The following is a 23,362-nucleotide window of genomic DNA, read 5'->3' on the forward strand; positions in this document are numbered from 1 at the left end:
TTTCTTGCATGTTGAGCCATGAAGTCCAACTGGCAATGGTATGATCCCACCGATACAAATCAAGGGAACTAATAAAAATGTGATATTTTCAGACAATTGACTAACAGTGTATAACTTTACTGATTTTAAAAGAGGTATCTGGAAGCTAGTTGATGTTGGTACTTCAATGCCTGTTTCAACCAATGGTACCAGTTTCATTTTAACGTTAACTTTGGTTCTTTATCTCCACCATTTACCTATTTATCAGGTGGAATAACGTCATCAAAATCCTTATGAAATGACGATGAAAAGGCCTGAGGATTGATTAAGGTTATCTTTAGGTTCAACAATGATGCTGAGTGGAGAACCAAGGACTTAAATGACAAATATGGCTAAAGTGGTCAGTCCATTTTCTTTTCCACCAAAATATTGTGCTACCATGAAAATTAGTTTCCTTTTCATAATGTTTATGACATAGCTACATATGATTCAAGCCCATTCTGGTTCTCCCCCTGTTGAGATCAAAACTGTTGTGGTGCGTACAATCTGAAGTTGAAAGAGATTTCCACGATGCTCTCTTTAAGAGAGTCTAAGGTAAATTCGTGAGGAAGTTCATTATCGGATCACCATCTGTTTATATCTTCTTCATAGACATTATTGATGGAAATTGGTAGAACAATCTCAATTAGTCATTGGAAGAAAAAATTAGACATACGACTTTTTTGTGGTTTTTTCTTAGTTGCTGCGTTCGGCTAGGTTAATTTGCTGAGTTTCTTACTATTGGGAGCTTACTATTTTGGTGTGATGATGAAATCAGGTCCAATTTGACAAGTTAGTTGAACAAGGCAAGGCACCCCACAATTTTGCAAATATCTTGAGCTTCTACTCCGATTGAGGCAGCGCTGCAACCACCCATTTCTTGGTCATGAGGTGATTCAAAGTCTAAGACCTTTCAAAATGTGGTTGCGCACAATTAATCATTTGGCCTTTTTTCTTTCTATTGATCCTTTTTGTTGTGACAATTTTAGTCGATGCAACACCAAACCTGAACGCTATGTAGAGTTGGACAGACTTGCAAGCGGTTTCTTGAAGGCAACTCCTAATCCATCCAATCTGAACCAGATAGTTCCAAGTCGAGCTTTGTTGAAGAAGTTGTTGAGGATATTCACAGGGCAAAGAAACTGACTGCCCAATCCGCCTAGAGTTTCCAGAAGATCATGTAATAATTCCATGAGCACAACGGATGTGCAGGGAGTGCTTGCTTAAGAGCTGGCCAACCCTAGTAGGAGGTCTCTGCCCAATTTGTAGGACACCACTGAAGAATAATGACCTAATAGCATGCCCATTGAACAACCAATTTTGGATTGATATTGATAACTAGAAGGAATCATGCAAGGTTTTGAAGCTTCCTTGAGTGCTTGGAGCTTTTATCTGGTTCTGGGTGAAAAGAGCATTATCTTTAGCCAGTGGACTTCCATTTTTAGACCTGTTGCAGAACCCTCTGGAGAAGAAAGAAATTCAATTCTTGAGATTTGATGGAAAAATGGATCAGAAGCAAAGAGAGAGGGTCTTGAAGGAGTTCAATGAGACCAAAGAGAAAATGGTGAAAATCTATAGCTTACTCTTTAACTTTACAAATGTTGACTGTTTCAACCATTGGTTTTTTCTTTAATAGAAGCATTTGATATGGATTCTCTTGCAACTTTTGCTCTAATCTGACACCCGTGTGTGGCTTTCTTAGTAGATATAGACCTTATGGAATCTTAATGCACTAGGGTTTCAAATTAATAATGTTGAATTGAAGCATCACAGAAAAATGTATTGTTTTTATTTACATGTTCTTCTAGTTCATATATATTCACAACTCAGAACATTCATTCCAGTCTTGATGTTAACTGCTCATTTTGACTTCTTTCTATGTTTGTGGATTTACAATTGATTAATGTTCTTCCAAATCAATCCCAATTACAGGTGTTGTTGATGTCATTGAGAGCTGGGGGTGTCGGTTTAAATTTGACTGCAGCATCTAATGTTTTCATAATGGTAAATTTCATCTACTATTTCCTCTGCACGCTCTGACATGTAAATTAATGATTTCAAATTTTAGAATATGCAACAAAAAATTCATTCATCTGATTGATGTCTTTGAAATGAGAAGGATCCATGGTGGAATCCTGCATCAGAGGAACAAGCCATAATGCGAATCCATAGGATTGGGCAAAAACGAAGAGTTCGTGTCAAAAGATTAATTGTGAAGGTCAGGTTTCCTATCTAACTTATCAATGTCCAGTGATCTCCATAAAAAACGAGTAAATTTGAGTGAGTGAGCAAAGGAAAACAAATACGTAAAAAGTACAAGGACTTCACTTCTATTGGGTTTGAACTTGGAAGTAATCTGTAGAAGGGATGTGTGTTGCAGGATACAGTGGAGGAGAGGATGCAAGATATCCAAGCAAGGAAGCAACGGATGATAGCAGGAGCTCTCACTGACGAGGATGAACGAACTACCAGGCTTGAGGATCTCAAAATGCTTTACAGATAGAACTGAACTCACTCAGAAGATCCTGTCTTATTTTGTTTTTTGGAAGTTTTTGTATCTATGTAGATATGCACTTGGAAATGTTTTGGTGCTTAGATTATAGTCTTATATGCTAAGGTATAAATATAACTTAGAAGCCATTAAAGCTTCTTCATCCTTGCTGCTTCATTCTGGAAGATAAGTCTTTGAAGAAAGACTTACATTGGTTAGTTTGCTATGGAAATCTGAATTGGATTTAATTAGGTGCTGTGCTGGCCATGAGCAGACTTACATTCCGCACGTTACCATTGTCAATACATGGAGGAAGGCGAGAAGAAAACGTTGTAGTCTTGTTAGACGAGTATAAGTATGTATTTTCTCTACTCTATGTATAGGGTTATGCTTATACGTTGTATTTCTTTAAGTATTTAATATTTAATAAAACGTGTCCCCATACATATACCAGAGAAACAAGTAAAGGATAAACAGAGAAAACGTGTCCACAAATATATACAAATAAAAACATAAATTTTCTTTCTTATTTTTTGGGATAAATGGCATATACCTTCCGTTTCTATTTCTGACCTGCAAAATATAAATAAGAAAAAAAAAAGGTAGAGCATTATGGTTCACTTCACTTACGGTTAAGTCGGTTAGGCACAAGGTGTGAAATGACCATCTTACCTTTCATGAATATTTTTTTTTTATGAACTCATGTATATCTAGTGCCACGTTTTTCCATAATGAAAAATAGTGACAAGAAATTAAAAATTAAATGATATTTAATTTTATGGAAGCAATGTGGCATTTGTATTTTACTTTTGAATATTAGGGTATTCAGGTTCTTCTGTTCTCATTTACAATTGTCAATTGTTGAGGATGTTTTGAGTTTTAATTTTCAAGCTCTCATCTGTGGATGGATCTACACTATCCATGATATTATGTTCATGTATAACATTTAATTAAAAAAAAAATCATGTTTAAAAGGTAGGGTTTATGTAGGGTCCACATAATACATAGGATTCAGATTTGACTCCAAATATTAGGATGTGTAGGACTTGATCCAAACGAGCCATTAAAAAAAATTGACTTAATTAAAAATGACTTAATATTTTTTAGTGAAGGGGTCAAGGATTTGACTTTCCTCTTACCATATATACTAGTCTCCCACTTCCAAATTCATCAAATTCTCATCTTGTCCCTTTTTATTTATTTTAATTTTATATAATAATAGTAATAAATTAATACGATTACTCAGATAAATACCTGTCCAGGACAAATACCCAACAGCCAGAAGGAGTGGAAATAGGTCAATTTGGCACTCTCGCAGTGACAGAGCCTTCCAAGCCAAGATTAAGTTATAGAATTAGATATTTTGGAGAAGTGAAAAAAAAAACACATGACAAAAAATGAGAAGTCAAGACCATATTGTTCATTTTTGACCTTATGAATGACTGACACACGTGCAAATGGATTACTTGGAAAGGTTAAAATTGAATTTAGAATTTTTTTATTTATTTATTTATTTTTTTTTATATTTCAAATTCATCTCAATCCTTATTTTTGGACACTTGTCACTCATTTATAAGAAAATTAATTGTCATTATCATAAATGAAGAGCGCCTTGAGGATGTAGTTGTGGTGCGCGCAAGCTAAAATGTTAATTGTAGGATAGTTAAGCGGTTAACAACCTAATCTTTCATGGGATAGGTCTCAGGGTCGTACTCATTCGACAGCACATATATTAATAATATTCCCTCCCTCTATAATATCAACTCGCCAGCTCAATAAAAAAATGAAGTGAATAAAATTCCCGAAGGCTACCCCGGTGTTTACAAAAGCACCCGTTATTTAAAAAATAAAATAAATAGAAAAAACTAGCCAAGCTAGATTTAGTTGAAAAACAAATCGCGCTGTCACGTGTGTATGACGTCATAAATTTCTGTTCTTTTAATTTCTTACGAGATACGGACCTCCACCGGTCAAACGAAACCGAGCTGTACAACTGACACACCCTTTTCATAACATTTTTTCTTTTCCAAGAAATAATATATATTTTTTTAATGATATCTAAAATATAATTTTTTTGAGGGATATATCGGTAATCACACGCCTTAGATATAAAACTTGATAGATAAAGGATTAAAGGTCACCGTCACAATATTTTGCAACACTCACCATTTTAGTTCTTTGACCGTATCTTTTGGAGACAAGGGGTGTTTAAGTCATTGCGAGAAATTATTTTGGAATACTCTCTCTTGCCCTCATGAATGATTGATCCATTTTGATGTTGAATTGAATTTAGTCGTGACATTCACTTTTGAATTTATTAAATTTTTATTTTTTATTTTTTTATCATTCGTTGTTGTTAGTTTAGATCTAATTTCATGAAATTTGCCTCAGCTAATTAAAAATGATTGAAGGTAAATTGTATAATTTAGTAAAGTGCATATGATTAAAAAAATATTATAAACATGAGAAAAGACTGAGACACATTGAGAAGAAGTTGCAAAATTAATACGGCAAGGACATGTGCTTAACCAATTGAACAATTCACTCGTCTAAGGCTCTTTTTGGTATCAATTCTCATTCTCTATTATGCCTATTTAAAATAAATAAGTACAAGAATTCATTTTTGGTCAAGAATGAAAAATGGTTTGGTGAATTTTATCGAAAATAAATTATGAAATGGAAAATAAGTTTGGTGTCAAGATAAAAAATTGTTAAAAATGATAGTAAACAAGTGAGAAAAGAAGGAAAAAGTATGGTTGTTATAAAAGAATGTGTATTGACTATTTTACCCTCATCTTACTTATAGAACTTTAAGTAAACTTACACAAATGAAGATAATGAAATTCTCATCATAATCCATAATGGACAAAAAGTTCATTATGGATTTTGGAGGTTTTTCTATTATTTTAAATAAAAATAAAATTCAGAATAGATGCCAAACAATTTAAAATAATGAAAATTTCTCATAATTGACAATGATAATTGATACCAAAAAGAGCCTAAGAATAGAATTTGTCTGCTTGAAGAACAAAAACGTTTTTAAACCACCATGGAGCCATTGTGGGATATACTAGCATCTTCTTCTCTCTCTCACAAGAAATTTTCATGACTTTAGTATTTAAAAAAAATCAAAACAAAAATTTTTGTTTATAATGAAAACTTAGATTGGGAATTTCTAAAATTTTTAAAATTATATACTTTTATTCAATGGTATTATTTATTATAAAAAATTTTAGGTAGGTTGAGGTTTTAAATAATGGCATTTCTAAAATTTTTTTGGTGAATCAATCATGATTTTTTGTGAATGTACAATTGTATCCCCCCCCCTTCCCGGTTTGAAATCCTTCCTGATTCACGTACAACAAAGCCGGCCTTAAGGAATGGTTAACACTTAACAGCTCAACAAGGTTTAAAGTCCATGGTAGTCGATCCTATTTACAAATATACCCTCCATTATTTACTCAAATTACACATACCAGAAAAGTGGAAACTCAGAACGTGTAAGCCACACGCTCTCTCTCTTCTCTCTGTGGTAGTGTGGCTATAAGAAGTTAAAACCGCTGGTTCACTTCTGTCCACAATCTTGCTAAGCAAAACAAACCCTTCTCTCTCTCTCTCTCTCGATCTCATCACTTAGTCAATATTTTGCACTCGAACTTCTCGCTTCTTCTATTTTCACAAAATTTTCTTGGTCTCTTCAATTTCTTCATCTCTAGCTCAGTGGTTGTTGCTGCTGCTGAAAATCAGATCTTGTTGAAAGCTGATTAATGGCTGGATCACAGGGGAGGAATTCCGGCGGAGGTAATAAGAAGCAAGCTCCGACCAGATTGCAGCGGCGAGCGCCAGCTTCTATTCAGGTTAATTCGCCTTCAAAACTCGTTTCGGATTGGAAGGTTGCTATTCCTCTTTATCCCCCTTGGTCTTGTCGCCGGCTTCGCCTAATCCTAAGCTTCCAGATCGCTCCGCGGAAGTCAAGTCAAGGGAAGATTCATCGTCGCGTCAGGGTTCTCAGTTGCCGGATTCGGAGAAGCCTAATTTCAAATCCTGGCAGCACCCGGCGGCTCCCTTCCATTATGATCCTGCACCTTCATTTGCGTCTTCTTTTGTTTCCAGATGTAGATAGAATAGAATAGAGACACAGACTGAGATTGTCAACAGAAATACTCAGAACGTAAAGCTGAATATGGTTTATGTTCTGTTGTCTTATATGAATGATATATTCTCAATTGAACCTCATAAATGGATATCCTTCTTCATACCCCATGGTGATCCTCTCTGAGTTCTTTTCTTTTTCTTCTATGTTTTGTGGGATTCTTTTCGTCGGTGCTTATTCTTTTTTCTTTTACGCCGCCATTATCGCATTTCGATTTCATCATTAGGTCATCATATCAAATCATTACAATTACCACTACATGTCATAAATACCATAAAAAAGAAGAAAAATAAATTCCTTTTCTTTTTACAGAACCAAAAGATCCTAAATACAACAATAAGCTGCAATTCCAACTGAACCTCACCCAGATACCACTTTACAATGAGATGGAGTGAACTGGCTATTGATTAGCTTTTCCATCTATTTGATTCAATGCAAGGTTTTTGGGCTTTGATCTGGTCAAAAATCTGAACTGTTCTCCCCATTATTCATAGTAGATATCAGCTGTCGAAGACTAACCGAGTAAATTGCAGTGTAGTGTTTTTATGTTGTCTGAACTTCATCAATGAAATGACTAATTCTGTTTCAATTCTTGTTAGGTGGTAAAATGTGCTAGCAGTACCATTTCTGTTCACTAGTATGTGCTGTTTAGAAACAGTTGATATGATTGAAACCAATGATAGAACAAGAACAAGTTCATACAGCAGAAGCTAACCACATCTAAATTATATAGTCTACAAGCATCTGAGCTCCTCAATCTCAGAGAATCCCAATCGGTGCCACCACCACCTCTTTGGCCACGGCCAGGCTTTTAGAATTAGGATACTTCTTAGCAATTTATCATCTGAGTTTATTTGTGGAAGCTCTAATTTATGATAAGCAGGAAGAAAGTCTTTTTGAGATGGTATGATCATGCACAACAGAGGTCCTTATATGCTTCAGTATGAAAGAGTGACCTGATTCACATTGAAGGAGCTGTTTGAAGGTATGGATCTCTGTAGGAACCCCATTTGGTTGGGAATTGGGATAAGGCTGAGTTTATTTGTATGCTGTTTATCATCTACTGAAGTCTGAGAACTCCATGGTTAAACTTAGGCTTCTATTTGGGATGGTTGTTGATGAGTAAGGGTTTGGTAAGAGCATGTCCTTGGTATTGTTTAGCCTGGCTCAGGGTTTGCTGGTTAGGTTTAATTTGATAATTTAGAATGATTAAATACCTGCAACTTTGTAGTCTACTCAACATTTAAATGGCCTGGTCTTTCAGAATTTGCTCATACCCTATATGATTTTTGAAAACACCATAATGGTTGCTGTAGCCTTCTACTTTGAATGTTACTTGTTGTGTATAAGGGCTGAGTAAGAAGGTATTCATGGGATTCCTCAGTCAAGACAAGTGTTTGCTGATTAGGTTTAGTTTGACTATTGAGGTTAAAAGAGAGAACTTCAACCCATTAATCTATTCAATATCTAAATGGACTGATCATCCAGATTCTGTTCTTACGTATGTTTTTCAAGAGCACTAAGGTAAAGGTCCAATTGTCTCACTTTTTTCCTCATTTGAAATTCCTCTGGTTGGTTATTGATAAGGAGGGTTCGCATCCAAATAGGCCAAGAACCTGTAGTCCACAGACATGAGCACCAACAGATAAGGTAATGAGCAGAAGTGGGGGACCTTTAGTGAGCTTCACTGGTTTTACAGTGGAAGCTTGGAAAGTGATAAGAGATCAGATAGTTTATTTAAACTACAATGGAAAGATATCTGCTTTTTTAGCTTTGAAGGATACTGGTCTAGTCAGAGAAGTCCTTTTCTTTCAACTAAACTTGATGGGCTAGTGATTTTATATTCCTGTTTTGGTGGTGGCCTATCTCCACCTCATTAGAGCCATGCCTTTTATCACAAATAGTTAAGGGTCTTGTTGCAACAGCTACATCTGTGGATTATAACAATGGGACCTCTCTTATCTCATTAGAATGACATAGCAAGAAAAGAAAGAAAAATATAACTGCAGAGTCAAAGATTGAGGGGAATATCAGCCAAAACAATAAAGGTGGATTCTAATACTTTTCCCAGATAACCAGATTATGACATCTGGGTCGATGAGCCTCATCTGTCTTGTCCATCTTCCAATTCTAAGGATCCTAATCCAACCATTCATTAGAAGGTTTTCCTGCTCCATTACGCTTTTCTGTGAATTGGTATAGAATTTATGCTTTTACTGTTACTTGCCTTCAATTCAGATTTTCTTTTTCTGTAGTGGGTTGGGGGGGGGGGGGGGGGGTTAAAAGATGGGAGGTGGTTTGGAGCCTCAGAACTCAATATCCAAGATTTGCTTTGCTTAAAAAAAAATAAATATACAGGATGCTCTTTTTGTTAACTAGCATAGCCCTAGGTCAAATCTTCCTTGTAGTAAACAGTGTTTCACAGGAATCAACCATGGGGAAAATATTGTCCTGGAGTATATTCCTTTAACTAGACACTCTGATAAGGGCTTGCTTTTAAATTTTTTGTTCTTTTTTTCTCTCTATGGGGTCTATGTTTCTGTTCAGCTTGGAAGGGACGAGCAAAGACCACATATTGAGGAATCTATATACCCATCACTAATCTAATATCCACTCTGGTGTCATAGTCTTACATCAGGATTCGCTTGTTTTTTATAGAATGGGAAAAGAAAAACATTGTTGTTGTGTCCACAGTATGTGGGAGAGCTTTGATTCATGGACCACACCTCTCTCTCTTGTTGGATCCCTAGTCACTGGAGATGACCCTGAGAAGAAGAAGGCTATACTGTGACTTAAACATACCCCTTGTGTTTTCAGACTCTTTTCATTAAAACTATAACTTTACCAACTGCTTCGGGGAAGAGTACTCAATTGGTTATTATCAAATGGACCAAGCCAACAGAAAAATATTAAATTAACAAGGTGCTTGATTTAAATTACGTAATTATAGATGTTTGATGTCCCATTCACGATAAGACCATCAAAATTTCCCCTTTAGAATTCTAATGGGTATGTTACTTTATTTCATCCTTGAAAGCAAATTTCGTTTTCATATTCTTTGTTTAAGGTCTATATACTTTTCAGATGTCCATGCATATTTTTTCAAGTATTCAAACCTTTAAAATTTAGCCACTTGTAAACTCTTTTAAAGGTGTCGAATTTAAAAAGGATGGACAAGCAACTTAATAGAATTAATTAAACTTCTGACCAAGCAATACACATTTAGTTAAAGTGATTTGATTTTAGACTCTATAGCACTCCATTACTAATACTTCAGCACCATTAGAGATTCGAACACCCTTATTGTCTTAGTGGATCGCAAATTCTAACTTTGAATCTGATTGTTATATCAACTTAGTCTAAGAAATGAGGTTTACACGAGGCAAAGCCTGGGCCTATTATGTTTTACATTATGAGAATTTCATACTTTATTTTGGTTGGGGGATATATTGAATTTAAGAGTTTAGATCTCATTTTGTATTGGGCTCAGATCCATTGTGGTTGATTAGATATGCGTACTTGATCATGAAGCATATCCTTGTTATTATCTGTTTTTCTGGCTTGACCAATCTCCAATGTTCATCTTGAAATTCGACTACCAGAATCCATGAGCTCCTCTTGTATGGATATTCAGCATAGTAAGCTGATTCCATTGGAGGATCCAAGATCAGGGCAGCAAACTCAGCATGTTTATCTTCAAAAGGACAATCTACATATCGTTTATGACCTTAGATGACTAGATCAAAACTTAGTGGCTCATTAACAACACATTCTGGCTACACAACCATTTTAATTAAATACGATCTCTTTGGTGAAGTGTCAAAAGTCTAGAGACATGCTATCGTTCTTCTAGATACAATCCAAGATCAATTGGATCGTGTAAAAAAGATTCAACTTTGAGGTGAGCTACACTCAGACAGCCGATCGTGACAGTGGTTTTACCACAAGAGCCCGATCACCTTGATTCAGGGGGAGACGTACATTGCCACGCGACCAGAGATTGGTCAAGACCGGAATATCGATCAGAATTTCCGTGAATGAGACCGAGGACTTAGGAGGATCGATGATCAACCGAGGCGAGACGATCGGTTCGATGGACCCAAGAGAGTATAACCGATTCAAACACAAGGTTGGATACAGGGGTAAGAACTCACTCACCCACTATCGAAGAACCGTCGTGATGATCGAGAGCTCGCGACTAGAGGAATGCTCGGGAAGGACGGGCTGTTCGTGATGATCGAGTAGCACGATGATCGTGTTAATCGAGGTCGTGATCATATTGTCAAGATCACCCGACCCAGATTGGTCGAATTGGCCAACATCAATGAGAAATTAGGGCAGCTTGGCTATGGGAAGAATAATCGAGGATATTTACTCACTCATTCGGAAGACTCCCTTTGCCGAGCCAATTGCGGGATATCGCTTTCCCGTAACTTCCGCTTGCCTACCTTTTTCAACATTCGATGGCTCCGGAGATCCAACAGCCACATCGGCTATTACCAATGCATCATGGCGCTTCAGGGTAATTCGATGAAATTTTATGCAGGGTTTTTGGTTCATCACTTACCGGAGCAAAGACAAAAGTGGTTTTCAAACCTCCTCTCGGAAGGATCGTAAACTTTGACGAATTGGCGCGCCAATTCATAGGGCGATTCCAGAGTGGAATACAGGTCAAGAAAACGGAAGAAACCTTGTTTATCGTCAAACAAGGAAAGAGCGAATCAATCGGAGAGTTTCGGAAAAGATTCAACAAAGTGACGATGGAGATAGAAAATTTGGATGAACAAGTAGCCAAAATCGCTTCTATTCACGGACTCACTAATCGGAAACTCCCGGAGTTATTACTACAGGATATGCCTCGCGACTTATGCCGAGTTGGTACAGAGATGCCATGCTAAGCTGAAGTCATGGAGATTCTAGATGCGCGCCAAGGAGATAATAAAGTCTCCAATAAGGAATGTAAAAGGCTCCCGAGCGTAGGCTAAGCCAAAGAAAAATGTTCGTGATCGGGTTGGAAAATCTCAGCCTTGGCGCCAAAGGTCCCCCGGTAAAAGTGAGTACACTCCATTGAATGCTCCTCGGGCTGATATTTTAAATATCCTCAAAAGAAAAATATTTTAAAGTGGCCGCCTAAAATTCTTTTGAAACCCGGAGAGCAAGCAGGATCGAGAAAAGTATTGCCGATTCCACAAGGACTATGGTCATTATACTAATGACCGCGTCATCTCAAGGCGGATATTGAGAGATTGATATCTCAGGGGACATCCGTCCAATTTCATAGCGAAGAAGGGAGGAGCCACGTGAGCCACGTGCGGCTGCTCCTAAAAGGGATCGTTCGGTTAGTTCGGAACGATCAAGGGAGGCCCCGAAGTCTAAGAAAGGCAAGGAGGTGATTGAAGCTACTCGGCCACCGATCCTTACCATCTTCGGGGACCAGAGTCCGAATCACTCCGGAGTCTCGAAAACAAAATCCAAATTTGTTGGAACCGGAGAGACGCAGAAGCGGAAGAAGCCGAATGGTGAAGATTCTATCACCTTTAGCGAGGAAGACGAAAGAGATGTTTGTTTACCTCATGATGATGCTATAGTCATCAAGGTAGAGATTGCACGACGGGAAGTGCATAGAGTTTTGATTGATACAGGGTCTCAGCACCTAATTTCCTACGAAGTGTATCAAAAATTGAAGGTGGATCAGACTTGATGAAACCTTCATCCACACATCTATATGGTTTTGCAGGTCATCTCATAGTGGCGGAAGGATCGGTCCAGTTGGATTTATCCATTGGAAGTTTTCCTAAGGAAACAACTGTCCGAATCAATTTTTTGGTGGTTCGGGAACTGCCACCTTATAATATGATCCTCAGCCACCATCTTTATTCAAGATAGGTGCTATTGTTTCGACAAAGCACTCGAAGATAAAATTCCCGACCGATATGGGAATTGGTCAAGTCTCCTCCGACTGTAAGATCTCTCGGCAGTGTAGTTATGTTGCCTATTTAAAAGACAAGGAGGGCCCGAGGAAGGTAACTCGCCTCCCCATAGAAGTTCGAGATGATCGGGAAGAGACAGAGATGCAAAGACCCGAACCAAAGGAGAAGCCGGAACAAATCCAGCTGTGTACCGAGGATGAGAAAAAGATTACTTATATCGGGTCCGAACAAATGGAAGAATTTAAAGATGAGTTGAAGTTTTTTCTTCAACAGAATAAAGATGTATTTGCATGGTCTCACTGAGGACATGCCCGGAATCGATCGGGCCATTGCAGAGCACAAACTTTGGATAGACCCTAAGGCGAAACCAAAGGATACGTAAAAGAAGAAATTTCTCCATTGAAAAGTATGAAGCCGTTCGAAGCGAAGTTGAAAAACTTAAGAATTCTGGTTTCATAGAACCAATTGAGTGCCCAACTTGGTTGGCCAACGTGGTAATGGTAAAAAAGGCGAATGGGAAGTGGAGGATGTGTACAGACTACACAGATCTTAACAAAGCTTGCCCAAAAGATTGCTACCCGCTGCCTCGGATTGACCTCTTGATAGATGCGATCACAGGATATGAAACTTTAAGTTTCATGGATGCCTACTCAGTAGTATAATCAGATCCTTATGAATAAGGAGGATGAGAAGTATACGGCTTTCATGACTGATCGTGAGAGCTATTATTACAAGGTCATGCCTTTTGGCCTGAAGAATGCAGGAGCAACATATCAGAGGGCCGTCAACAAGATTTTCAAAGAGCTGATAGGAAAGAATGTTGAAGCTTATGTTGACGACATGCTAGTGAAAAGCTTTACAAAAGCAAATCATATTGCAGATTTGACTGAGGTATTCTCAAGATCATGGAAACATCAAATGAAGCTAAACCAAAGAAAAATGTGCCTTTGGAGTCTCCTCGGGAAATTTTTGGGCTTCATGGTATCACAGAGGGGAATTGAGGCTAATCCCGCCAAAATACAAGCTCGATTGATATGGAGGCTCCCAAAACCGTTCGGGATGTACAAAGTTTAACAGGAGAGTTGTCGCTTTAAATCGATTCATCTCCAAGTCCTGAGAAAAAATGTTTGCCTTTCTTCAAGGCACTTAAAGACCTCAAGGGCAAAGGAAGCAAAGTGGACTCAAGAGTGCTAGAAAGCTTTCGAGGAATTAAAAGAAGCACTTGGATAACCACCGATCCCGTCCTGCACTGCAGAAGGGGGAAATATTACAGCTATATCTAGCGACATCCCTTTCGGCGGCACGGCAAGATTTGTTCGGGAAAAGATAAAAAACAAGGGCCGATTTACTATGTAAGCCACGTGTTGCTAGATGCGGAGACAAGATCTTCACAGATTGAGAAGCAGGCTCTGGCTCTCATGATGGCCGCCAGGAAGCTAAGGCCATATTTTCAGGCTCATCCAATTGAGGTATTTACAACTTTTCCTCTTAGTAAAGTTCTTAACAAACCTGATTTGTCCGGAAGGATGGTGTCCTCGGTTGGTTGAACTCAACGAGTTCCAAGTGAGCTTTAAGCCCGGAATCGCAATCAAGGCTCAGTGCATTAGCCGACTTTGTAGTAGAAACTACCGCACCAGAGGAAACCCACCATTGAGGATCCCATTATACCAACCACTTGGGAGGTATATGTGGATGGTTCGAGTAATAAAGATGGAGCAGAGCTGGAATTCTATTAAAAAGTCCAGCAGGATTTATTATTCGATATGCTTTGAGATTCGCATTTGACGCAAGTAATAACGGCGGAATATGAGGCTCGATAGTAGGACTTCGGTTGTCAAAAGCATTATCTATTGCAGATGTTACTATTTATAGTGACTCTCAACTTATAGTCAACCAAGTCCAGGGGGAGTATGGTATTAAAGAACCACGCTTGCAGAAATATCAAGAGATAGTGCATGCATTTCAAAACCAATTTCGAATTTGAAGATATCTCGATTTCGAGGAATGAAAATTCAGTGGCGGATGAGCTATCCCGACTAGCCAATGCCAAGGAAAAGAATCTAGACCCTTCGGTCTACATTGAAGAGATAACTTTTCCAAGTTATCATGAGAAAGAAATTTCTTATATTGAAGCGGTAACGTTGTTGGATGGATCCAATAATCGAGTATCTAAGGGATGACAAATTACCCGAGGATCCAAGAGAGGCAAGGTTGATCAAGATTCGATCAGCTAGATTTGTTATTCGAATGGGAGACTATACAAAAGATCTTATGCTGGACCCCTTATGAGATGTATAGGCCCCGAAGAGAAAAAATCAGCTTTGGCCGAGGTTCATGAAGGAATTTGTGGAGCTCACATGGGTGGACGAGCCCCGGCTCACAAAATTCTCGAGACTTGGGTTATATTGGCCTAAGGTCCAAGAGGCTGCTATGGAGTACGTTCGTCGATGTGGTAACTCACAAATTCATGCTACAAGATCGAAGCGCCCGGCGGAAACTATGACTTCAATTCTCAATCCCATTCCCTTTGCAATGTGGGGAATTGATATCATGGGCAAATTCACCAAGGCATCAAAGCGGACGGGAATATCCGATAGTATCAATTGATTACTTCACAAAATGGGTAGAAGCCAGCACCGGCGGCAATTACTGAGAAAAAAGTGGAGAAATTTGTGCTTGAATCAATCATATATCGCTTTGGGATTCCAAAGATTATTGTCACTGACCATGGTACTCAGTTCGACTATCCACAATTTGAGCAATTCTGTGGAACATATATGATCGAGCATCGTATGTCCTCAGTGGCATACCCCCAAAGCAATGGACAGGTAGAGGTTACTAACCGAACGCTACTGGAAGAAATAAAGAGAAGACTCGAAGCTGACAAAGCTTCTTGGGTCAAAGAACTTCATAATGTACTGTGGGCTTATAGAACTACGGTTCGAACACCCACAGGAGAAACTCCATTCAGAGTTGGCATATGGATCCGAAGCATTGGCACCAAGTGGAGATAATGGTGGGGACATTACGGGATCGTGAGTTCGAGGAAAAAGCAAATGAACAAGGGCTGCTTGATAGTCTTGATTTGTTGGACGAAGTTCGGGCAAAGGCAATAGCACGAACTCAACATTATCAAAGAAGGATAGCATCTCATTATAATACTCGAGTGAAGAATCGTCGGTACTTAGCCGGAGATTTGGTGTTGAGAAACACCCTAGCTTCCGACCCGCGTCACCAAAGAAAATTAGACCCTTCCCGGGGAAGGACCTTATATGGTTGTGAAACCGGTCGGTTCAGGAGCTTACAGTGAAGAACATCAACACCCGTAAAGAGTTGGATCGTTCGTGGAATGCTAGGCATCTCAAAAAGTTTTATCCTTGAGGATGATTTCAATTTTGTTCGCGATGTAATCATTTTTACACACACATTCAAGGATGAACAACTTTAAGGCTCGGAACTATAAGGCATCGGTTGAATTGGGGGTCCTTCAACACTTATGGAAATTTTTGGACTTTCTTAAGTCGAGGCATCGGATGAAAATCCGAGTGAGTTCCTTTTGCAAGGCGTCGGTTTAAAACCCGAGTAAGTTCCTTCAAGACTTATTGAATTTTTGAATTATCCTTAAGTAAAGGCATCGGTTTAAAACCCGAGTGAGTTCCTTCTCAGACTTATCGTATTTCTCCGGAAATCCTTAAGTAAAGGCATCGGTTTAAAACCCGAGTGAGTTCCTTCTCAGACTTATCGTATTTCTCCGGAAATCCTTAAGTAAAGGCATCGGTTTAAAACCCGAGTGAGTTCCTTCTCGATTTATTGTATTTCTCCGGAAATCCTTAAGTAAAGGCATCAGTTTAAAACCCGAGTGAGTTCCTTCTCAGACTTATTGTATTTCTTCGGAAATCCTTAAGTAAAGGCATTGTTTCAAACAACTAAGACCTAATGCAACAGCGATTCAAGTGGCTAGCAAAGTTCAAGATAAAGTTAATTTCTTATTTCTTCAAAAGATCCAAAGAGGCCAAGATCAAAACAATTACAAGAGCTGGATACAATCTTCGGTCAAAAAAGAAAGTCATCATAGGTGACTCGTTGAGAAGTTATACAAGATCAACGCGACTTTGCTAGAACAAACATATGAGTCAACCATTGGTGGGGATTCAAGGAAAAGAAGAGAAGAAATGAGGATTACAAAAATATTTCGGTATGCATAAAATCCTCCGCAATTTCATACTCTTTGTCCAGGAGAAGCATGGTCCTCAACCAAACTCGCATTCAGGACAAGCTCGTCATAATTGACTTCTTCCAGGGGAGAATAAACAGGAGAATCTTCCAGATAATGCATAATATCTGGATCGGTAGGTGGAGGATCAATCTTATCCTTGGTCCAATCGGGAGGAGGAATACCCGTGTCAAGAAATACTTCAGGATGGCAAACAAGACCGTAGGGAGTCGTATCAAAATGAGGATCCTTCCTTAATATTGATTCCCATACTTCGTTCTCACCATCCCGGTATGCCTGCAAGTTATAAGCATTCAGCATATCAACAAAAGGCTTACTGTGTAAATACTTGAAGACGCAGGCTTTGCGAACATCAGTTGGAAGGGATTCGGGCAAAGGAACGACAGCTTGCCTTTCGTGTAACGTTTCAGATCCTTTGGCTTCGACTTTCCAACTAGTCGCTCCTCCAGCCGCCGGATCTTCTCCCCGGCATCATCCAAGTCCGACCGAAGACGACCAATCATCGAATTTTTTTCTCCCCGCCACCTCCCAAGCTAGATTCCGAAGGCGAGCAATCTCAACATCTTTAGCTTCGGAGATTTCCCGAAGCCTAGAAACTTCATTGCTCAATCTATCGAGCCTAGTAACTCGCTTCCACTTGGTTGTGGAAGTTGCCAGCAAAGACTCCCGCAAACAACTTCCGAGTTAACAAGGAGCAGAAAAGTAATTTTTCAGAATCGAGAGGATAATGAAGAAAGACTTACATCACCAGTGACTTCGTAAAGACTTCATCCGGAAGTTTGGAAAGAACCGCACTCTCGTAAGTCATTCGAGCAGCAAGACACCTTTCCAACGCTCTGTCAAACTCGTTTGACACTAATTCAGGCGAAGGATGAGAAGGATGAGCTACACCAAGAGAAGGATGAGCTGCATCACTTGTCACCCAACGGCGCTTCCTAGTGGCAAAATCCTCCAACTCGGAAGGAGAGGAGGAGGATGCCAAACAAGCACTGGAGTTGGAAATAGGAGCAGCACCTGCTGGGACCACACCTTCATCGGACGCCAACATAGTTGCCTCGGATGCCCGAAGAGTCTCTTTCGGGGGTGCACCAACAGCCTCACCAAAGCAGAGGCGTTGGCAGCACCATCAGCAACGGAGTGATCAAGATCTTCCTGGGAAAGACGAGCGATCACTTCGGGCAAAGGAGGCGCAGGGACGACATCAATAGAAACTGTGGGAATCTAACTTGAAGATTCACCGGCAGCAGTCGCCTTTACGCTTGGAGGATTCACTAGCTGAAACCACCGCACTGGCCCCAACCACCACCGACGGAACGATTTTCTTGCAAGATTTTGCTCTGATAAAGTTCGGGTTGATCTTGGGAGCCACTATGCAAACAAACAAGCCGTATCAGTACAGAAATAAACGACAACAACAAGAGGGAAAACCCTAGTTTTTTATTACTTCCAACAAACCCAAATAACTAAACCCCAAGTATAACTACCGTGCGCTTTACTCGGGGGGGAAGTGGGGAAAGAGATGAGTAATCAAGAAACTCACTTGTTCAGAAGTTCATAGAGCTATTGTTGGAGTACGAGGAATACGGAAGCAGGCCGAAGGACGAAAGGTCGCTTTAACACTTTAGCAAATCTAATTTGCAGAAGATAGGATAGATGGAGAGTACCCACGAAGGCTTTAAATAGCCTCAGGTATTAAGACGATGGTTGAAGGCTAAGGACAACCGACGACCTAGATCGAAATGACGCTTCGAAATCCGCAGAAAGCAAGATCAACGGTCGGAGGGATGCCACATGGAAACATGTGGAAGCGAGCACCTGATGCAGAGATACCTCCAATCGTCGCACCGCCATTAAAATAATGGATGTATTTCCGATTCATTGGAAACAGTGAATGGTATACAAAGGCAAGAAAACGTTTGAACTTCGCAGAAGGGAAACGTACGGACTTTGCAATAAATGAAGTAGTGGAGAAGATTAATGCACCTTCCCGAAACACATCTTCACAATATTTCTACAAGATTATTATTCGGCGAGGAATGTAAAGTTAAGTGATGAGTTTTATCATTAATACTTTGATATTCAAGGCAAGATTTCGGCAGGAGACGGGGAAATATAAAGGCCAACATGAGAAAGAAATGTCTATTCATTAAATAGAGGGTAAATCTGTACAAAAAGATAACTCCCTAAGCCTTTTCTTCATCGTTGCCCGAGGGACCCTGGTCGGGAGGACTTTTCTCAGGATCATGAGAAGAGCCTTCCTCAAGAATGGCATCGGCTGAGTCCTCTACAGCAGCAACTTGAGACTTGGCTTGTGATTTCTCCTCTCGAAGTGCCGGCTCGTCAGCCGGGTATGCCTCATATTGAGGGTCAGCTGGAAAAGGATCATCTTCTTCCTGAGCCCTGTCCGGGAGATCCATACCAACTTTCCCGAAGACCTCTTTGTGGCACACCTCACGAAAAGGAGCAGTGTCGAAGGCAGGGATTGATCCGAGGATTCGCTCCCAAACGTCGTTCTGCCCCAAGCGATAAGCTTGAAGGTTGTAGATACCTAGCAGCTCGGAGAAAGGTACGCTGTTCAGGTATTTTCGAACACACTCCTTCCGAAGCTCTAGCTTTATATGCTCGGGCTTGCTAGGGATCGCCAACTTCAGATGTTCTTCGAGCTCCCTACTTTTGAATTCAAGCCTGTCTCCAAACAACGTGGCAGCTGCTTTTTGCTTCCTGGCCTCGCGCTCGGCAGCGGCACGAATCTTCGACGCTTCGAGGGCCTCCTTGAGGGAGATCACTTCTTCCTCATGCTTTTTCTGCAGCTCCACGGCAGCTGCAGTCAGCTGGTCTATTTCAGAATTGGCTTTCGCCAAATTCTCTTCACAGGTTTGCAGCAAGGAGCCGGTGCGACCAACCCGGCTCAATGCTTCCATGTGTTGATAAAAGCTCAACACAGCATTCCTGGGAAGGCGGAAAATATCAGAAGAAGTCATAAGGAATTATGAAAAAATAACTAAGCAAGAAGACCGGTACCTTGTAGATTGACTAACAACGGAGGTGTTATCCAGGGCTTCAAATTCCTGGCGATCAGAAGGAGCAAGACCGAGGGAGCTCCATTCCAGAGCTTTCTCGGGATCCCGAGTCACCCCGTCCGGTCAACTTCGTGGTCCCCCGGGGGGTGAAGACCTCCTCACCATCCGTTGAAGCTTTGGATTTTTTATTGGAGGGAGCATCAATTGTGTCATGCCTCCTCTTGGTTCGGGCGGAGGAAGAGACATTAGACCTCTCCACCATCGGTTTCTTCCCTTTACCCGAAGCATCAGCCACGGGCCTGATATTCCTGATACCCCTATAAGAGGGGTCGGGAGAGGGAATAGAAGCCTCTTGATCTACGGTCAAGGCTCTGGGAGATCGTTGCTCGGTTGTCACAACGGCCCTAGCGGCCTTCACCCGCAGGCTTTCAGGGTTCATTCTTGGAGGCACTGCAAAGAAGAAGGACAAGAGTCAGAATTAAAAACATATCACTTCACCAAATTAAAGGATGGTGGTTAGAAGCTCACAATGAGCCAAGCCCCAGTACTGAAGGATGGAGTTATACTCCACTTCAAGTCCATGTATCTCTTGATACCACGGAATGGATTTGATCTTCCTAATGGCCGCCTCGTCTTCTCTGGATAAGGGAAGGCCTCGGTTATTCTCAGAAGAAGAAGTACACCTCCTCCAGGTGGTTGGGAAGTTAAGATCTGATGGAGGCGCTCGACAGAAAAAGTATCGTTCGCGCCATCTTTTGTGGTTAGAAGGGCAAGTTCCTTTGACAAGGATGCTGCCCCTCCAATCAAGTTCAGCCTTATTGCGTTTGGACAGAAAAACCCATCCGGGAGGATGGGAGATAGAAAGAACATGAAAATGTACAAAGAGAGAAAGAGATGGTGTAAAACCCAGCCCTAACCTTGACCCGGAAACCTTGTTATTTGTAGGTCCGATGACCCGAAGTAAAGTAAGAAGTCAGCTTTGGGCCATCCCAGTGGAGGACTTGGTGTCTGGCTTTGAATCCATGAAAGTTGATGATGAAGTTCTATTTATGGAAACTGAATCCTGATGAAGATCTGATTAGTTGATGGACTTGGAGTGCTCTCTATCTTGGTTTGAAGGCATTTCTACCTATTAGGTAAGTCACTTGACTTGTGTGCAAAACCCCTTTAGGATTGGATTTGATCTGGGCCTTCAATTCCTTGTTTTGGACTTGCTGTCAGCATTGGTCGACCGATTGGTCGGCTGGCCGATCGACCAATCCACTCGACCAATGAGTGCTGTCTTTGGCAATTAGGTTGTTCTTGCTCTATTTAAGTCCAATCTCGAGTCCACTTCGTATTTGCTGCCTCCAAACTCTCTAGAATGAACCAAAGACCTCTGCAAGTCATCTCCCTTGCATCCTTGGTGTTTTCTTGACGGATCTTCGTCGAAACTCTTCTTTTTGCATCAAAAGGTATGTCTACTCTCTTTTCTTCTCCTCCATCTTTGTTTTTCTTTCCTTTTTGAGTTGAGACAGTAGAAGAGATGCTGCATTCTCTGTTGCAAACATCTCTGAACATGTTCTCATGATCATCCTAAGGATTTGAGGCTAGAACAATGATCTTATCTATGATCATTGCAAGCTTTTGAGGGAATCATGATCAAACCATGATCTAATCTTTGTTAAACTTCTGATTTGAATTCGGATCTCTTTGGATCTTCTATATTGATCATATTAGTAGTTAATTACTGTGTTTTCCTTCCATGATCCATAATCTATAAATTTCTAGTTGTTCTCTTCTACCATACTATTTGTTCTTCATGATGCATGGTAGTTACATATATGGTAGGTTTTATTTCCTTATTTAGATTTATGCTTCTAAGCCTTGTTCCTTGAAGATCTAAGTATGTTTTCATGATACCTTTACCTGAAGCAATGATCCATCCTCCTATTGTTCTTGTCTTTGTTTTCTATTTCGAATTCATCAAGATCCATGGTTGATCTAATTATGGTAACTTTTTGTTTCCTAATTTGGATCTTGATGTCTTGATTTGATTGGTGTTTTGAAGTCCCCTATATGTTAGAATACTACTGATATAGTTTACCCCTTGATTAGTACCCTTTTGAACCACCAAATTCGGATTTCATATCTTAAAACTCTGTTTTTTTTAGGCTACTGTCTGCATTGGTCGATCGATTGGTCGATCGGACCAATCGGCGATTGGTCGAGCGACTTGAGCGATCGCATCGATTGGTCGACTGGACCAGTCGACCAATCCACTCGACCAATGAGTACAACAACTCCAGAATTGGTCCGTGTTGGATGTTTTGGTATCTTTTCATTAGGGATCTTTCCTAATATGTTGTATATACTTGTTTAGGACCTTCTTCTCAAGTTTGCCAAGATCTTACTTGATTTCTTAGGATTCCTTTACGAGTTATAAAAGGTAAGGATGGTTATTTCCTTAATTACATAGATAGCATGAATCTAGTTTCTATATTTGAATATCATAGATATGATTCCTAAATTAGATTCTTACAATGATATACTACTTGTTGCATAACTTTGATTACAGTAGCATTACTTATTCATATTGAATTGACTCATGTATGATTTACTTACCAATTATATACAAGGTGATTGCAATTATTGATTTCTTTCCATATATGAGGTTACCATATATGTGATGATATGAATTGATGCATGTGTATGCTTAAGTAAGGTTTGGAAAGGAGAGGTGTCCTTTTGACACTTCTGTCCTTAGACTACTACGGGAATATTATGGGATGTTTCCGGAGATGCCCTCTGGACACCTTCCTAAACTGTTGGATGACATATCTAGGATTGTCTAGTAGTGTTTGGCTAGGATGTCCTGTTATGTCGACCCTAATCGGAGGGGTATTGAGACCGAACGACCCGTGGTAGCAATGGGGATTCATGGGCGCTCAAGACCGGTAACCAACCCGTGAGAGGACAGGAATCACATTGTGGGGGCCATTTATTGGTAGGGTTGCATATGGTTAGACTTGGGCTCACGGGCGCTTAAGACCGGTAACCAACCCGTGAGAGGACGTGAGAGCTTCCCGTTTACCATATGTGGATGATCAATAGGGTTGATGAGTCCGTAGTCGTGGGACTATGAGGACTCTAGTGTGAAGGATACCGGAAAGGATCGTCAGGGACGAGGAATGGAAGTATCTGGATCCGACTTGATGTAACTAAGTAGAAGACTTGCATTTGGCTAGGTTTTACCCCCGACATGCACCAAGATCTTATACCAAATGGTTGTGAGAGAGTGTGTTGACTTAACCCCCGCCATGGTTTGTCCCGAGGGATGAAGGACCCATTACCAATCGGCTGCTCAAGACCGGTGAAATGATCCGTGAGAGAATCCAAGATATCTTAAATGGTTGAGGATGTGAGTGGACTTTCCTAAAGAAGTACGGTGCTATGACTTAAAGCATGTCTGCCAATAGAGACCAGCATACATAGAGTTAGAGTCATTCATTCATTGCTTGTCTCATATCATATTGC

At 40.2% G+C, this 23,362-nt stretch overlaps 1 pseudogene; it reads left to right on the forward strand.

Moving 5' to 3' along the window:
- The first annotated feature begins 367 nt into the window (after window positions 1-367).
- On the forward strand, window positions 368-3,111 carry LOC149028450 (DNA repair protein RAD5B-like; annotated as a pseudogene).
- Window positions 3,112-23,362: the final 20,251 nt, after the last annotated feature.

This window comes from Hakea prostrata, chromosome 1, assembly GCF_041222555.1.
Source record: "Hakea prostrata isolate BN-2017 chromosome 1, UWA_Hpros_2, whole genome shotgun sequence".
Taxonomy (NCBI): domain Eukaryota; kingdom Viridiplantae; phylum Streptophyta; class Magnoliopsida; order Proteales; family Proteaceae; genus Hakea; species Hakea prostrata.